The sequence below is a fragment of the Halyomorpha halys genome, unplaced genomic scaffold (genome assembly GCF_000696795.3).
Source record: "Halyomorpha halys isolate HHAL.00 unplaced genomic scaffold, Hhal_1.1 Scaffold125.1, whole genome shotgun sequence".
In the NCBI taxonomy this organism is placed as follows: domain Eukaryota; kingdom Metazoa; phylum Arthropoda; class Insecta; order Hemiptera; family Pentatomidae; genus Halyomorpha; species Halyomorpha halys.
This window is the reverse complement of record NW_027108888.1, coordinates 153415-162603: the sequence shown is the minus strand read 5'-3', so window position 1 is coordinate 162603 and position 9189 is coordinate 153415. Positions and strand designations below refer to the sequence as shown.

The 9189-nt window shown below is 28.4% G+C and overlaps 2 long non-coding RNA genes across 4 annotated transcripts in view; one reads left to right on the top strand and one right to left on the bottom strand.

The window, feature by feature from the left end:
* The window catches only part of LOC106678133 (uncharacterized), a 117084-nt gene that overhangs the window by 66249 nt on the left and 41646 nt on the right, over nucleotides 1-9189 (top strand). The window lies entirely within an intron of this gene.
* Nucleotides 1-9189, bottom strand: part of LOC136795704 (uncharacterized) — a 36630-nt gene that overhangs the window by 7515 nt on the left and 19926 nt on the right. The window contains exons 2-3 of one of the 2 annotated variants that reach the window (XR_010843354.1): nucleotides 5353-5567; nucleotides 4601-4676 (exon numbers count right to left, since the gene is read on the bottom strand). This is a non-coding gene — a long non-coding RNA (uncharacterized lncRNA). Of the gene's footprint in view, nucleotides 1-4600; nucleotides 4677-5352; nucleotides 5568-9189 lie in introns of those variants that run through there. The other variant, XR_010843353.1, reaches the window with a different exon arrangement.

The window sequence follows — 9189 nt, the reverse complement described above, 5'->3', positions numbered from 1 at the left end:
TATTTAAAGGTTACCTGTTATATTTAATTTTACATATGAGCTATCCGTTCAGCAGCTATTTTGAGTCCGGAGGTGTACTACCAGTATTAAGAACTCCCAAACACTTTTGCTCCTAGTTGCTTACGAGTTATATAACGTTTTCCTTACTACACTCGCGTAGCTATACCGGGGTCATTACCCGCCTCCAATTTGGCCATAAGTAGACCTTTGACAGATATGCGATCGAAGGTACCTGGTGCCTGTTAGAACTGGTGAAGTGTGTGTGGCTTCTCCCTTGACAAACTGAAATGATAAAGCCCATGTGACAGTTGATAACAGGCGAGTCGCCTACTTGTGTGCTGATGGCCTGTCAGCGCTATCTATCGTTGAATATAGATAAAGTCAGTTATTTATTTTAGCGGATATAATATCGGTGGAGGGGGGCGGACGATATTTTACCGAGGACTGAATCGGGTTCCTTTGTCCAGGCTGATTTATTATTAGACAATTCCCCGGGCGGACCTCGGGTTGTCCTCTCCTGTCGTAACTTATTGCTTCTTAATGTTGACACCAATAGCATCTCCACCTTTCGATTCAGGTGAAATCGAATGAGAATTTATAGCATTTATTCTCTCTTTCTGTTGTTTAATCTGTTGGGAAAGATTTATCAACGTTATTTTCTTGTTCTGTGAGTTGTACCGAAATCTATTTTTTTTTTGTTCATCTCATTTATTGAAGTCAATTGGTTTAGTTTCAATTTTTTTTTTTTAGTATTATAATAACATTTTGTATTTTTAAAAAATATATATTCATAAATTGATGCCAGAAACAACAAAATCTTTTTTTAAGGTAATAAATATTTAGGAGCCTGATAAACATTTCATCTTATTTATTTGCATACATTAATATTTTATACTGAGAAAACATTTTTTTATTTGCAGGTAAAAAATGGTTTATCTCAACTATTTGGCCACTAAACAAAACTAATGAGGTTTTCTTAGTATAGCGCCAAAAGTTTTCGTAAAGGATAAATCATTGATGGAGGAATTTTTTTCAGGTTCAATTTAGGCGGAGATATTTTTGAGTTTTCGGAACGGATTCATGGCAAATTTACAAATCCTAACAAAATTTAATGGTACAATAAGATTTATTTGTTTATAATTCCGGGTTTTTATGGCATTTTCAATATTGTGTTTTATTATGAACATTATATTTTGACCAAACTTAACTTCAGCCCTGAATAATTGTGTTTTGGACGCTGTGCAATTCCTTCTTCGCAACAGCATAGTTTAAGACATAGTAAACATATTTTTAATGTTATTTGACCATAACTTAATTCAATTAATTTAACAATAAATAAATTATTTCAATTCAGAAACCCAATCATATATGTTTTAATTATTAAAGATACAGGATTAATTAAAAAAATATATAAAAGATTTTTGCACTAGGTACCTGCAGAAGGATAACGCTTGCCACCATGATGATTTCATATGTGACGTCATTTAGACATAAACAAACAACACTGATTTAGCGATTCACACCTTTTAGCTGTTAAAAATTATTACGTATTTCACTGTTAAAAGAGTTTTCATTTTTTTTTTTTAAATAACTATTAAAACAGTTTAATGTTTGACTGGAAAGCAAAAAACATATTTTTTGTCACTTTAAGTAATATTTTGGAATAAACAGAACCTTTAATTAACTTACAATTTGTGTCTTGCATTATAATTACATCTAAGTATATATATTATCAATTATTTATATCAAGTATTTAATAATAATTTTGAATCCGTTCCTGCCAGCTTTGATCAAATGGTTCCAGTTTTGACATCCTTTGTTATTTTGATAAATAACTTTTGTGGATTCTTTATAGTAGGATTTTTGCACAAGAACGGTGAGGAATATAACAAATAATTGATAATTGCTTAAATGACAAAGAAAACTAAAAAGCAAAATAAACTAAAATAATAATAGCATTAAGTAGAATAGCCTGGTGTATGTTTATGTTGAAATGTCGTCTGCAAAAAACAATAATGCCGGATTGATTTTTTGGGCGGCAAATCATTTTAATGTGTAGTTCAACACAAAAAAAAATGTGGAGAATCTCAGTTGGCCCTGGAACTACATTGTTACAGCCCTGACGAAGTCCTGCAAAGTGGGTCGAAACGTTGGTTTACAATAAATAGTTCTCTTTTACTATTTTGATTTCTTTATTGGCCGCCACGCGGACTATCCTCCTTCAAAAAAATCTGGAGTATTATCATAATCAAATAGCTATATAAGATACTTTCCAAAATAACGTAAAATACTGTATTGACTGAAGCCAGATCATAAAAGCGGTAAGTGCTTGTTATTTTTCAATTTTTAAATTGCTTAACTTGGCCCTTCTGTCCAAAAACTTAAAAGTTAGAATTTATAAAACTATTATCCACCACACTTTATGGATGTGAAACGTAGCCTCTTACACTAAGGGAAAAACAGCACCTTAAGATTTTTGAATATAAAGTATTAAGTAAAATATTCGGAACAAAAAAGGATGCGATAACGTGAGAATTTAGAAGACTACACAACACTGAATTGAGGGAACTTCACTGGGTAAATATAATTCAGGTTATGGTATCTAGGCAGGTAAGATGGGTGTGTAAGGTTGTGTGACTTAGTAAAGAAAGAATTCCTAAAATACTCTGAACCGACGTGTAAACGTCCGAGTGGTTGGCCGGAACGTGCATGGGATGATTGCGTTAATACTAATTTATTAGATTTGGGTTTGGAGGTGTATTACTGGATAGATGTATGTAGAAAACGATTGGTGGTATCGGCATTGAACCTTCAGGTTCTCTAAGCCTTTATTATTATTCATTACTATTATTTATTTATTATTACATAATTATTATATATCATAATTTGCGCAAATTTATCCTTTTAATATTATAAATATTCATATTTAAGCTACTGATCATACTTTAGAAGTTATTTGCTATAAACCTATTAATATTCGGTTGACGTTACAAAATCTGTCATATTAGACCAGGGAGTGGAAAACTTTTAGCCATCATTTTATTTAAACAGCTTTACATTAGAATCGATTGAAATAAATTAGTTTAAAATGACTTATAGGTGAATTTCTCGTTTTACTGTACTACATTGACAAACAAAACTCAAGCTGTGTGCGTTAAAAACTCTAAAAAGATTTCTATTAGCCTTTAATTCTTACAAAAACTAGATCGTTATATAATTTAAAAAAATGTTTTAGATATGACGGATCCAGATGATCTGCTGTATTGCATTCTAAATTTGCTTTCTAAATTTGAGTTTTTTTCAAATATTAATTTTATTATTTACTTAATAATTTAAATATGATAGGATTAAGGACTCACTTAATGCTTTTCGATCTGAATGTGAAATATTTCGGACAAATGCTAGTTTCGTGAGAGTTGGTGAAATATTCATGTTTTGTCCACTTTACTGATTACATTGGAGTTAAGTCTAATTAGTAAACAACGTGACACGACCAGCACACCAAATTCCATCCCATTAGGGGTGGCTATGGGTAAATTAGGCCCATATGGGCAGTGCACACATCGCCTCTACTCAATGTTCAATTTGTATTTCCATTGCCTAATTATTTGTCATGTTTTCCACCGAATATAGGCGTATCATTTGTTCTAATGTTAATAAATATCATATCTGTCATTATATAATTTTTATTAACTATGATTTAAACAAAGAATAATAAGCCAATTTACGAATTGTCAACATTGCCGAACAAAAAATAATGGAGAAATGCGTATGAAGGTACTTTATTAATAAAAAAGAATTAAAAAAAAAAATTATGGAAGAACTTTTTTTGTTTATATTATTCAGTAATTCTATTTAAAATAACTTATTAATTATAACAATAATACAAACTATATGAAATCTAATTTTCCTATTGCATACAGTTTTTTAACTTTCATTACATTTGATGATAAATTATTCAACGAAATTTCAGGTATATTAGCGCAAATCTCTCTATTATCTATCTATCTATCTAGCAATGTTATTAGTGATCACTAGGTAATAATTCATTATGAGTGTATAGTGATTTAAAAAAATGGGGCATATAATTTGTAAAATGGGAGTTGATCAGAAGGTACTTTCCTAGTTTTTTTCTGAAAATAAACCTTTTGTAAAATATTTATTTATATAAAAGTCTCTATGAACCGAGTTAATAAATGGTTGGAAATAAGCAGAATTTTAAATAGTCTTTTACAAATACAGATATGTTTGAAAATAGATTTTATTATGATGACAGGGGTAAGCATTGGAATTGCTAGAATATTCAGTCTATAAAAAAAAAACTGTGCAATATATATAATAAAATAAGTTGTGTTGTTATGATATAATTTTTTATAAAAATAAGCTGAAGTTAATTTTGCTAAACATTTTTTTTTATTGATATTTAATTTATAAAATGTAATTGGATTTCTATATGTGGAATGAAATTACTCAATTTAAGTGTAAAACCATGGATGCATGATAGTTTATAAATCCGAAGACAAGAAAGATACCATTCACTTCTTGGAAACCTGTCACAAGTATAGTAGTATTTAATAAAATATTTTGAGCATTACATCTGCTCTCCAGAACAATTACCAAGTTTATTAAAAGGCTCTAATTGGAGAACTCTTAGCAATTATTTACAACGGTTTACCCTGGAAATAGTGCAGTTGGTTAACATCTAAGGGATCAACTATACCACAGTTTTTTAAAATTCAGATTTTAATTTTTTGTTTTTGTTTTAAAATAAAAATACCATATTGTTGTTTTAAATTACTAACTTGCTGATTTTTTTTTAGCATATAACTTTTTTTAATTTTGTTATTTACGTGTTATAGATTAAATTTCACATAGGCTTAGATAAATGGATATCTTTCTATTTTCTATGTGTTTTTGATTATTTGAATATATCTTTTTTTTTTTTTTTTTTTTTATAAATAAACACATTTAAAAGAAAAAAATGTATATAAATACATATATTATTATTTGTTTTATAATGTCTCCAAATCTTTTATGGCGAATATTCAGACATTATTTTGGACAATATAAAGTAATAAATAATTAACAAAGAAGAAATTTATATTAATATATGATGAATTAAAATTTATTGGACTAATTTAAAATAAATTAAATAAAATCTCTTTATTTAAGTGTAAAAATGATCTTCAAGTTTTTAATAGTAGTTATAAAGCAATTCTCTTTTTCTTGGTGTAGAGGATTTAGTGTTTAATAAGTACTTTATTTATTTCAATTATTCGTTCATTAAAACCGGTTAAGCATCTCTTTATTTTAATAGGGTTAAAATATTTATAAATTTTACAATCTACTTACTATTGGGCCTGGACCTGCAGATGAAATCACAATTTACCTGGTATTTAACGAGGTAAATACCACTTTAATTTACCAGGATAAAGCCTGGAATATGAATCTATTTCGGAGTAGTGGAGAACGTGGTGGGCTTAGGTTTCCCCAGCGCGCGTGTACGTTCTCTTCTAAGTACAGTCTCGTTAATTACAAATTATAGGAAATTGTTTCACATATTTCACCTAGAACACGTTCATTAGTATGTTATATAATATTATTGTTGATTTAATTAAATAAATGAAATATTTTATACTGGAGTTTTAAATATAAAAAGTATTAACTCACAATTAATTATATAGATCTGAAAAAAATTAACAGCTTGGATATTTTTATTTAATTATGTGTTAATTAAATTATTATTTTTTTAATTAAAGACATTAAACTACATGTGAAAAATACTATTTGTGAATTCAACCAATTTTACCTAATAATATGTGAATTCAACCATTTTTACTAAATTAATTGTTTTAAATTATATGTAAATTAAATAATTTTTACTAAATTATTTGTGATTTCAATCATTATACTAAATAACATATGAATTAAATAATTTTTACTGTTTCTGCTGAATTCAACCGTTTTTACTAAATTAAATGTTTTGAATTATAGATGAATTTCCCGTCACACAGCTTTGTATATTTTGCAAAAATAAAATACATTAATAAAAAACATACATACTATTCTAGTATTGTGTATATTATGAATTAAGTAACTGAAATGAATAATTTTTTCATTTTTAAATATTATGACCCAGACCCTGAATTTCGGGCAATAAAAAAGTCCAGTATATGCCATATAATATGCAATAAAAAAAACAACTAAATATACTAATATGCCTAAATAAGGTCCTGTATAAAGAAACAGGAGAAGGGATTAGAAATTAAACGAAAGTTATAAATTTTGTTTCGTTTTTTTCTAGTATTCATTCACTAAAATTTGTAAATAATTATGACGACTTATAGACTAAACAGTTTAAAAGATAACACGCTTTCAAAAATATCAAAATAATAAAAGCTCTCATTGGTTTTAAAAAGAATCACTAATTGGCGATAATTAAACAATAAATAAATGAAAAAGATATTATTAGAAAAATAATTTAAACAAATAATAACAAACAAGAAACAGACAATACGTAGATGTATATGTAAATAAATAAGAAATATTAATCATAAGACACACTTTTTTACAAAGATTTGACCATATATAAATGATGTCATTTTTATAAAATCAACTTTCGAACCTTGGTCAAAATTCGTACAATATATTTGTACCCCTGAGCAAATCTCTTACTTTTTCAGAACGTTCCAACAGTAAAAAGTAAATAAAAATTACATATTGTTCTGGGGTATGTAATATCGTAATAAAGTTGTTACTTTTTTAGTTACTATAAATTTTTTTTTTAAATCATTTTTAGTCAAAAACTGTAATGCAATGAAAGAAAATGGAGTTAATTTATTCATTCAGCTCACTTTAAAGTTTATAATTTAATAAAAGTATCCCATGCATTTTTTTTTCGGGTTGCATACCTTTGTTATTGAATCTATAAACCAGTCCTGATTAATTGATAGTGCAGAGTATTAGCAAAGCAATGTTCCGGTTATGAGCCATAAAATCATTTGCGCCAATGCATACGTAAATGGAAAAGAATCGGAACTGCACGGATGAATGGGAATGGGGTAACCAAACGTGAAATTGTTGATTACTAGGTAAAATGTTAACGAGGCGGGGAGCCGAGTTTGCCGGCTAACTTTCTACTTCAACTCCACCAACCCCCCACCCTTCCCCTTATCTACATCCAGTAGTTTATATGTATGTCTAATTCTTATTGGATAGTCAATAAACGGAAATTAAAGTTTATTAATTAATTATAATTTTTAAAGTACGAAATGAGCACACAACCGTAGTATATTTATTCGCTCGTTTTTTCTTCATAATAGTCGAAATTTCTCAATAAATGCTCTTTATGTATAATTTTTTTTTTTTTAATTTTATTGGAACAATACATTTTTCTACAGTCAAGGGCAATAGGTATTAGAGATTTAAGTACACAATCATACCCAATCATGTAAATAAATGATAATAATAAAAATACACACATTAAATAAATATAGGCGGATAACAAAGTAAATAATTGAAATAAAAAAACAACTGAGTTAAATAATTAAAATAAAAAAAATTAAAATCTTGAGCACAAATCACATGTATTATGCCTAATTAGAGAACTTTCAAAAACAAAAATAGCTAATAAGAACGAACAAATTTATTTAACACGAAAAAATCTGAACAAACTGTGGAAAAAATAAATATCTATTACTTTAAATAAAAATTCATCACGTTTTACCACGTTAAAATAATCCAGAAAATGCATCCTTACAAAAGTTAGGAATTGTTAAGAGGAATTTTTCGAAAATAGTTATTTATTTTATTATTGATTTAAATTTACAACTTTATAAAAAATACAATAACTGAATGTGATTAATGTTTCAAAACACAGGTTAATCTTTTTGAAAGAACCAATAAATGGTGGTACTTCAATCGGTGTTTGAAATTAAAGTAAGATCCTTAAAGATCCCGTGGCCATCTTCTAAAGCAGTTATTAATGTCATTTTCTTGCGACAAGAAACATTGATAGCGTTTATGAAAGCGAAAATATTAGATGAGGTACTGCAAGTCATCCTCGTGTTTCTGTATTTTACTCCCTCGATGAAGGCAATTTTTAAATATTTAGGGTTCGTTCTGTGGGAAAAAACTTCATTCTTCTGGGGAGTTACTTTTAAAGAGTTACTTAAATTTCTCCCAAAATATTTTGGAACCCTCATAAACGTGAAAATTTTGAAAGGGTAATCTGAAGCCTGTTTCAGATGGTAATTCTTACCTTGAGATTTTCTAGTCGAGCAGAACAAACCAATGCTATGATCTTCCTATCGGTTGTGCTAAGTCTTGCATTTGACTTCGAATACGCATGCCTTACCTAATTATGCTCATCTGGAATTTCAAAATTATATTAACTTCTCCTTTTGATAAAATATTGTCTACATCTTTTTCTAATATGAAGTACCGGAAATTCTATTTCTCCTCTAAGTCGTTAGTTTTTGCACTGAGTTGTTTTTATTGCTCCACATTTGCCGAAAAGCAAAAAAAAACTTTTGGGGTATCGCACACCCCACTTAACTATTTCAAAGTATAATTAATCAAAAAATCTTGCAGTTAATAATAAAAATATAATTCCATACTTAACTCTTCAATCCAACATCACTTATTTCGAAGAATGGTGTCTAAATTAGAGGATTAAAATAAATCTCATCAAATCACTTATACCCTTCGTCATAAACCTACCGACTGCCCTACTATATCCTGTAAGAATATTCCTCATACTCCTGCCGAACAGATCCCTTCTCTTGGACTGCATCTAGACATCGATTCCGACTATTACAGCACTTACTAGACAAATGGTTCGAACTTCCAATCCATAGCAAATGACTGATCTACATGACAGGCCAATCTGGACATACGGAGTAGAGCTTTGGAGCTCCATTAAACCTTCGAATTTCTCTCCTGATGTATTTTCTTTTGAATACAGTTGTAAATTTCATCGAATAAATAAAAAATTAATTCTTAAGTTTATTAATTAACGTTATTTGAATATAAATATTTTTAAAACACAATAGAAAAAGATATCACCTTAAAAAAAAAATGCATGTGCCCCTGTTACGTTTAGTTATTGTTTTTATGAAATTGTTTTACCCATAGAACACTACTAGTCCCTCCCTCACTTATATTTTATATTTTCCAAACTATCCATTG